Source organism: Oncorhynchus tshawytscha, unplaced genomic scaffold, assembly GCF_018296145.1.
Source record: "Oncorhynchus tshawytscha isolate Ot180627B unplaced genomic scaffold, Otsh_v2.0 Un_contig_9774_pilon_pilon, whole genome shotgun sequence".
Lineage (NCBI taxonomy): Eukaryota > Metazoa > Chordata > Actinopteri > Salmoniformes > Salmonidae > Oncorhynchus > Oncorhynchus tshawytscha.
In genome coordinates, this window is record NW_024609394.1 from 14,462 (window position 1) to 24,255 (window position 9,794).

The window sequence follows — 9,794 nt, forward strand, 5'->3', positions numbered from 1 at the left end:
ACCCTAACCCACTGTTTACTAACCCAGTGTTTACTACCCCTAACCCAGTGTTTACTAACCCAGTGTTTACTAACCCTAACCCAGTGTTTACTAACCCTAACCCAGTGTTTACTAACCCAGTGTTTACTAACCCTAACCCAGTGTTTACTAACCTAGTGTTTACTAACCCTAACCCAGTGTTTACTAACCCTAACCTAGTGTTTCCTAACCCTAACCCAGTGTTTCCTAACCCAGTGTTTACTAACCCTAACCCAGTGTTTACTAACCCTAACCCAGTGTTTACTAACCCTAAACCAGTGTTTACTAACCCAGTGTTTACTAACCCAGTGTTTACTAACCCTAACCCAGTGTTTACTAACCCAGTGTTTACTAACCCTAACCCAGTGTTTACTAACCCTAACCCAGTGTTTACTAACCCAGTGTTTTCTAACACTAACCCAGTGTTTACTAACCCTAACCCACTGTTTACTAACCCAGTGTTTACTACCCCTAACCCAGTGTTTACTAACCCAGTGTTTACTAACCCTAACCCAGTGTTTACTAACCCTAACCCAGTGTTTACTAACCCTAACCCAGTGTTTACTAACCCTAAACCAGTGTTTACTAACCCAGTGTTTACTAACCCTAACCCAGTGTTTACTAACCCAGTGTTTCCTAACCCTAACCCAGTGTTTCCTAACCCTAACCCAGTGTTTACTAACCCTAAACCAGTGTTTTACTGTTTTCTAATCCAGTGTTTTCTAATCCAGTGTTTACTAACCCAGTGTTTCCGGATCCAGTGTCTTCTAACCCTGTGTTTACTAATCCTAAACCAGTGTTTACTAACCCAGTGTTTACTAACCCTAAACCAGTGTTTACTGATCGTGTTTACTAACCCAGTGTTTCCTAACCCTAACCCAGTGTTTACTAACCCTAAACCAGTGTTTACTAACCCAGTGTTTCCTGATCCAGTGTTTACTAACCCAGTGTTTACTACCCCTAACCCAGTGTTTACTAACCCAGTGTTTACTAACTCAGGGTTCTCTAAAACCTGGTCCTGGGGACCATCTCATAATCAAGCCTTTTGTTGAATCAGGTATGTTAGTGCAAGGGCAAAAGTAAAAATGCTTTTGCCATGGACAATAGTTTGTTTTTCCCATGGATAATAGTGAGTTTTTCCCATGGATAATAGTGTGTTTTCCCCATGGATAATAGTGAGTTTTTCCCATGGATAATAGTGAGTTTTTCCCATGGATAATAGTGAGTAGATTGTTGGATTAGATGGTGAGAAATTGGATGAATAGCTTTGAAATGATTGACTCTTCGCTAAGCCCCGCCCCAGAAATGTGGGCAACCAATCGCAGCGCTCCAATGTATATTAACTGTCGTTGAGTCTGACACCTCAGACAATCTCATGTTTAAATGAATGAAAGCCTGTCAGGGCTATGGCAAAAATGGAGAGTTTAAATGGCTAAATAATTTAACAGTGCACCAGGAGTACTTGCTACTGTGATTCCTGTAATGCAGAGCCTGTTGATGCAATATTTTTCGAATCTGAAATTATACTTTTGATATATTGTTTGCTAGCTCAGCTGGTTAGCTAGCTCTCGGTCTCATTGACCACCAAACGTTGCTAACACTAGCTAGCTAGCCACTTAATATAAATAGTTTTCTCAAAATGTATATTTTGTTAGCAATGTTATGAATCCAACTCCCATCTGCTGTCAACATCAGAATATGATTTCAGAGTGCTAGTTAGCTCCAAAAGTGGTTATAGTTTTGACTGCATACTAACAGTGAATTGTGAGCCATTCGGTGGCTAGGTACACTAGGCTACAAACATCATTTTACCAGGTTCCCATGAAGCAATTGTAATGACAGTCTACCACCCAAGAGTTTCCTGATTAGCAAGAAGTAGTCCGTGTTTAATTTAATCTCTTCCAATTTGAATAAACACTTGGAGGTGTTATATAAGTAATAATATCGGATGAAACCAGTGGTGAAGTCTAGGACGATCACTTATTATTGATATCTACATAGCGCGTTGATGTGAATCACACTGCTGCTCTCTCATGTAGCTATTTGCCCCTTACGGATTGTGGTTGTTGAGGATGGCTGTTCACAAATCTAAAATGTGTATTTCAACCCAATAATGGCTGAATTCAAGAAGTTTAAGCTGCCTATCAATCATTGTTTTTGAAACCAGTGGACAGCCGGTGAAAAATGCGCTCTTGCCAGAACTGCATAGTGAGGATCCCAGCCTATGGAATAAAAGTGATGCTTTTATTGCCCGATCTAATTCATGGTGATACATGTTTTTTAATCCATAGGCCTAATGGACACATGCTCAATCCCTAGCGGATGTTTGGCATTTTAGCTGAGCTGTCATTGTCTATTCTTAGGTGAATTGTTTGAGTTTGTCTATTTTTTTTTTAGAATATAATTATTTTATGTTCCCAGAAAAAAACTGTCAAGACGGATAAGATGTGTAGAGAAAACATAACAGCAATATGACATCAGAATTCACACAAGACAGATAAGATGTGTGCAGAAAACATAACAGCAATATGACATCAGAATTCACACAAGACAGATAAGATGTGTAGAGAAAACATAACAGCAATATGACATCAGAATTCACACAAGGATACACATACAGTTGAAGTGGGAAGTTTACATACACCTTAGCCAAATACATTTAAACTCTCCGCTTTTTCACAATTCCTGACATTTAATCCGAGTACAAATTCCCTGTCTTAGGTCAGTTAGGATCACCACTATTTTAAGAATGTGAAATGTCAGAATAATAGTTGAGAGAATGATTTATGTCAGCTTTTATTTCTGTCATCACATTCCCAGTGGGTCAGAAGTTTACATACACTACAATTAGTATTTGGTAGCATTGCCTTTAAATTGTTTAACTTGGGTCAAACGTTTTGGGTAGCCTACCACAAGCTTCCCACAATAAGGTACGGGTGAATATTGGCCCATTCCTCCAGACAGCTGGTGTAACTGAGTCAGGTTTGTAGGCCTCCTTGCTCACACATGCTTTTTCAGTTCTGTCCACACATTTTTTATAGGTTTGAGGTCAGGACTTTGTGATGGCCACTCCAATACCTTGATTTTGTTGTCCTTAAGCCATTTTGCCACAAATTTAGAAGTATGCTTGGGGTCATTGTCTGTTTGGAAGACCCATTTGCGACCAAGCTTTAACTTCCTGACTGATGTCTTGAGATGTTGCTTCAATATATCCACACCATTTTCTTTCCTCATGAAGCCATCTATTTTGTGAAGTGCACCAGTTCCTCCTGCAGCAAAGCACCCCCACAACATGATGCTGCCACCCCCGTGCTTCACGGTTGGGATGGTGTTCTTCGGCATGGAAGTCTCCCCCTTTTTCCTCCAAAAATAACTATGGTCATTATGGCCAAACACTCCTATTTTTGTTTCATCAGACCAGAGGACATTTCTCCAAAAAGTACGATCTTTGTCCCCATGTGCAGTTGCAAACCGTAGTCTGGCTTTTTTATGGCAGTTTTGGAGCAGTGGCTTCTTCCTTGCTGAGCGGCCTTTCAGGTTAGGTCGATATAGAACTTGTTTTACTGTGGATATATATACTTTTGTACCTGTTTCCTCCATCATCTTCACAAGGTCCTTTGCTGTTGTTCTGGGATTGATTTGCACTTTTCGCACCAAAGTACGTTCATCTCTAGGAGACAGAACGCGTCTCCTTCCGGTCCCATGGTGTTTATACTTGAGTACTATTGTTTGAACGTGGTACCTTCAGGCATTTGGAAATTGCTCCCAAAGATGAACCAGACTTATGCAGGTCTACAATTTGTTTCCTGAGGTCTTGGCTGATTTCTTTTGATTTTCCAATGATGTCAAGCAAAGGGGCACTGAGTTTGAAGGTAGGCCTTGAAATACATCCACAGGTACATCTCCAATTGACTCAAATTATGTCAATTAGCCTATCAGAAGCTTCTATGACATAATTTGTGGAATTTTCCAAACTGTTTAAAGGCACAGTCAACTTAGTGTATGTGAACTTCTGACCCACGGGAATTGTGATACAATGAATTATAAGTGAAATAATCTGTCTGTAAACAATTGTTGGAAAAAGTACTTGTGTCAATGTCACGCCCTGACCGTAGAGAGCCTTTTAATGTCTCTATTTGGTTTGGTCAGGGTGTGATTTGGGGTGGGCGTTCTATGTTTTGTGTTTCTATGTTTTGGCCTGGTATGGTTCTCAATCAGGGACAGCTGTCTATCGTTGTCTCTGATTGAGAACCATACTTAGGTAGCCTTTTTCCTTCCTTTCTTTGTGGGATGTTGTCTTTGTGGCACATAGCCCTTAAGCGTCATGGGTGTTGTGGATTGTTTATTGTTGGCGGCATTTAAAAAATGAAGGAATATTTACGCTGCGCTTTGGTCCAGTTCTTTCGAAAGCCGTGGCAGTCTAGGACAAAGAAGATGTCCTAACCGACTTGTCAAACCTTAGTGTGTTAACAAGACATTTGTGGAGAAGTTGAAAAACAAGTTTTAATGACTCCAACCTAAGTGCATGTTGACTTCAACTGTAAGTGTTGATCTTAAACCTTTAAACACAACTGTTTAGGTTAGTGTGTTTAGGTTGTTGTGGTGTTTAGGTTAGTGTGGTGTTTAGGTTGTTGTGGTGTTTAGGTTGTTGTGGTGTTTAGGTTAGTGTGGTGGTTAGGTTAGTGGGGTGTTTAGGTTGTGGTGTTTAGGTTGTTGTGGTGTTTAGGTTAGTGGGGTGTTTAGGTTAGTGTGGTGTTTAGGTTAGTGGGGTGTTTAGGTTAGTGGGGTGTTTAGGTTAGTGTGTTTATGTTAGGTTAGTGGGGTGTTTAGGTTAGTGTGTTTATGTTAGGTTAGTGGGGTGTTTAGTGTGTTTGGTTTATTCCTGTTTCTGAAGACGGATGTTGTGGTGTTATCTTGTGGGCATCCCAAATGGCAGCCTAGCCCCTATATAGTGCCCTTCCTTTGACCAGGACGCCGCCCATTTGGGCCACGGCCGTTGTGTGGGCCCCATGCAGGAGAGGGTTTAGGTTTCAATACAAGAACAATTATAAAAGTAAATCAGTCAATGTGTGATATTTCCATACAGCACCAAACATAGATTAGTGTGTGTGTGTGTGTGTGTGTGTGTGTGTGTGTGTGTGTGTGTGTGTGTGTGTGTGTGTGTGTGTATAGATATCAGTCATCAGAGCTGTTTCCTCAGTGTCTGTTTATTCAGTCATAGACTTTACAGATTTTGCAATAAATAACTATTTATAAAAAAAAATAAACATTTTCTAGATAATGAATAATAAATATAAATTTATTGATTCAAGAAAAATAAATACTCTTATCAATGATAATATACCATTGAGTATTGTGCGTGATTTCATAGATTAAATAAATAGATTTTATAAATAGATGTCCAGTTGAGGTATTTTGTATCAAGGAAATATTTTACTTCAATATGTATCTCAACTGTGGCTTTTTGTGGGGGGTTCTCCTAGGTACAGATCTAGGATCAGCTCCCTCCCCCAATCCTAACCTTCACCGTTAGAGGGGAAATGCTAAACTGACCCAAGGTCAGCTTCCAGGTGTATCTTCACCCTACACCTAGCCTTCACAGTAGACACGATTGGTCATCTACATGATGTGTGATTTGAGCCTCTGGGCTTGCCGTCTCTTCCTGCGGTTGTCCTTCTTCAGATGGAACTTAAGGGCCAGTTTGGAGGCTTTCTCGTAGATGGTAATGAACTCGGACAGAGCCTTCCCCTGGACTGTGGTGTCACTGGTCTGAGACAGAAGATACAGGCATTAACTATCAGGTACTTAGTTCATCAGGTGTCATGATGATGGTGTCTATACAGTAGACGATACTACAGCCATGATGATGGTGTCTATACAGTAGACTACACTACAGCCAATGATGATGGTGTCTATACAGTAGACTACACTACAGCCAATGATGATGGTGTCTATACAGTAGACTACACTACAGCCAATGATGATGGTGTCTATACAGTAGACTATACTACAGCCAATGATGATGGTGTCTATACAGTAGACTATACTACAGCCAATGATGATGGTGTCTATACTGACTATACTACAGTCATAATGATGGTGTCTATACAGTAGACTATACTACAGCCAATGATGATGGTGTCTATACAGTAGACTATACTACAGCCAATGATGATGGTGTCTATACAGTAGACTATACTACAGTCATGATGGTGTCTATACAGTAGCCTATACTACCGTCATGATGATGGTGTCTATACAGTAGACTATACTACAGCCAATGATGATGGTGTCTATACAGTAGACTATACTACAGCCAATGATGACGGTGTCTATACAGTAGACTATACTACCGTCATGATGGTGTCTATACAGTAGACTATACTACAGCCATGATGATGGTGTCTATACAGTAGACTATACTACCGTCATGATGGTGTCTATACAGTAGACCATACTACAGCCAATGATGATGGTGTCTATACAGTAGACTATACTACAGCCATGATGATGGTGTCTATACAGTAGACTATACTACAGCCATGATGATGGTGTCTATACAGTAGACTATACTACAGCCATGATGATGGTGTCTATACAGTAGACTATACTAGCCGTGATGATGGTGTCTATACAGTAGACCATACTACAGCCAATGATGATGGTGTCTATACAGTAGACTATACTACAGCCATGATGATGGTGTCTGATTTACAGTAGACTATACTACAGCCATTGATGTCATGGTGACTTCATCTCTAAAATATTATGAACATGTGAAAGTAGACTATACTACAGCCATGAGGTTCTGATGTGTGTCTATACAGTAGACTATACTACAGCCAATCATGATGATGGTGTCTATACAGTAGACCACATATACAGCCAGTTTAAAATGATGGTGTCTCCATACAGGGTAGACTATACATTGGTGATACAGCCATGACAATGTGATGGTGTCTATACAGTGGAGATCTTCTGAAAGAACAAGACATATACAGCCAATGATGATGGTGTCTATACAAGTATAGTCAGACTACTAAATACAGCCAATGATGATGGTGTCTATACAGTAGACTATACTACAGCCAATGATGATGGTGTCTATACAGTAGACTACATTTGGCCTCTGTCCAGTACAGCCAATGATGATGGTGTCTATACAGTAGACTATACTACAGCCAATGATGATGGTAGCCAGAAAAGCTGCTGATTTAAATGTTGCATTGTCTAAAGGATGTATCATTCCCATTAAAAAAACAATGTAATGATGCATTAGTGCCTCCCATGATCATTGTGCTATGTGACTTCATCTGCTAAAATATTAAGCGATGAACATGTGAAAGTAGACTATACCAGATCTGTGTTCTACTTCATGGAGGGAAGCTCACCTCGATGGCCCACAGGTTCTGCAGGTGTGTCCTCAGCCAGGTATCCTCCCCAGGAAATAGTGTTTCTGGAGATCCTGAATTTTCCCTTGACATATTTCAGACTCTCAATCATTTCCTGGTCCCTGTTCCCCGTCTGGTTCAGCATCTGGCTGAAGATACTCAGATACACGTCCAGAACCACACTCCCATTCAACACCCTCCGCTGTCACTGTCCTGAGGGAGAGAAGGAAGGAGATCTCCCTGTACTTTTAAAATCTTGAAACGTAGTTTTGTCTCCAGCCTAGCCCAAGGGTAAGCAGTAGTTTCACATTGGTGATATTAGCCTGAATGGGATAACAATGTGTAACATTATATGTTACCTCAAACGTGTCCTTGTTGGGAAAACAGGGTTTCCGTTGAACAGCTGGTCCTTGGAGATCTTCTGAAAGAACAAGACATGATGACAATCAGTTGTTTTCTCCCTTCAACTTGCTGCAGTTTGTTCTGCATATAGATTGACTCTTCTCCCCCCTAATCACAGGAGTATAGTGTCTGTCCCAGACCTGGGCTAAATAGGTCAAATAACTTCAAATACATCATTTAGTTTGTCACGTACAATGGCAACAATGGAGTAGTCCCAAAAGTGCAAACTCCAAGCTACGTCTAAGCTAAAGCTCACCTCAGATGGAAGTGTTTGAGCCAGGTCTGGTGTCTATGGGCCTACCTGGAAATGCACTGTTATGATGACGTCATCATTTTCAGTTTCATTTCAGTCTTTCCTGCTTGGGCAGGAAGTGTGGAACTCCTCTTGGTTTTACTGTTGGCCTCCCAAGGAAGGAGATCTCCCTGTTCTGTCCTACTGTTGGCCTCCCATTAGGAAGGAACTGTTCTGTCCTATGGCCTCCCATTAGGAAGGAGATCTCCCTGTTCTGTCCTACTGTTGGCCTCCCATTAGGAAGGAGATCTCCCTGTTCTGTCCTACTGTTGGCCTCCCATTAGGAAGGAGATCTCCCTGTTCTGTCCTACTGTTGGCCTCCCATTAGGAAGGAGATCTCCCTGTTCTGTCCTACTGTTGGCCTCCCATTAGGAAGGAGATCTCCCTGTTCTGGCCTCCTATCTCCCTGTTCTGGCCTACTGTTGGCCTCCCATTAGGAAGGAGATCTCCCTGTTCTGTCCTACTGTTGGCCTCCCATTAGGAAGGAGATCTCCCTGTTCTGTCCTACTGTTGGCCTCCCATTAGGAAGGAGATCTCCCTGTTCTGTCCTACTGTTGGCCTCCCATTAGGAAGGAGATCTCCCTCCCTGTCCTCTGTCCTAGGAAGGAGATCTCCCTGTTCTGTTGGCCTCCCATTAGGAAGGAGATCTCCCTGTTCTGTCCTACTGTTGGCCTCCCATTAGGAAGGAGATCTCCCTGTTCTCCCTGTTGGCCTCCCATTAGGAAGGAGATCTCCCTGTTCTGTCCTACTGTTGGCCTCCCATTAGGAAGGAGATCTCCCTGTTCTGTCCTACTGTTGGCCTCCCATTAGGAAGGAGATCTCCCTGTTCTGTTGGCCTCCTACTGTTGGCCTCCCATTAGGAAGGAGATCTCCCTGTTTGGCCTCCCATTAGGAAGGAGATCTCCCTGTTCTGTCCTACTGTTGGCCTCCCATTAGGAAGGAGATCTCCCTGTTCTGCCTCCTATCTCCCTGGCCTGTTGGCCTCCCATTAGGAAGGAGATCTCCCTGTTCTGTCCTACTGTTGGCCTCCCATTAGGAAGGAGATCTCCCTGTTCTGTCTGTCTGTCAGGAGACACCCCTGTTTACCCAGTTAATAATGTGTATGATACTTACATAGTGGACTTTCAGTTTGTCTATGTTGCTCTTCATGTTAATTGATGTGTACTGAGCAGCATTACTCCATCCTAAAGTCATCCAGCCCATCAAGCAGAAACACATCACAGCCCTTGATAACACATCCATGGCCCTCAACGTCACGCTGAAGATCCCTCAAAGCTCAATAGTCCTCAATCGGTGTACGGTAACTTCAGTCAAAGGCCTTGACTTGAGTTGACTTAACGAGACCGCCTTGTAGCTGAGACGACCCAAGTCTTGTTCTCCTGTGTCTGTCTGACTGATGCTGAGGCTAAGACAGACAAGTATTTATATAGTTGAGGCAGAGGCAGAAACGATAGAGGTGTGAGGTTGTGGGTTCTCTGACTGAGCGAAGTTTCCTTTAAATCAAACACCAACACACGGCCGCTCATTAACACCTTTTTTTTTTAGCAGCAGAGCAGGGGGTCTTGGGTTGGAATCCCTAGGAAACAGGTAGTTTTGACACATTCTGGGGAAGTTCTTTGGTGATGTGGGTATGATGAGGGGGAAGAGGAAGAGAATCAGGAGAAGGTATGTGGGGAGGGGGATGTCTGGGT

At 42.2% G+C, this 9,794-nt stretch overlaps 1 pseudogene; it reads right to left on the minus strand.

Moving 5' to 3' along the window:
- Positions 1-5,559: 5,559 nt before the first annotated feature.
- Positions 5,560-9,485, minus strand: LOC121844709 (annotated as a pseudogene).
- Positions 9,486-9,794: the final 309 nt, after the last annotated feature.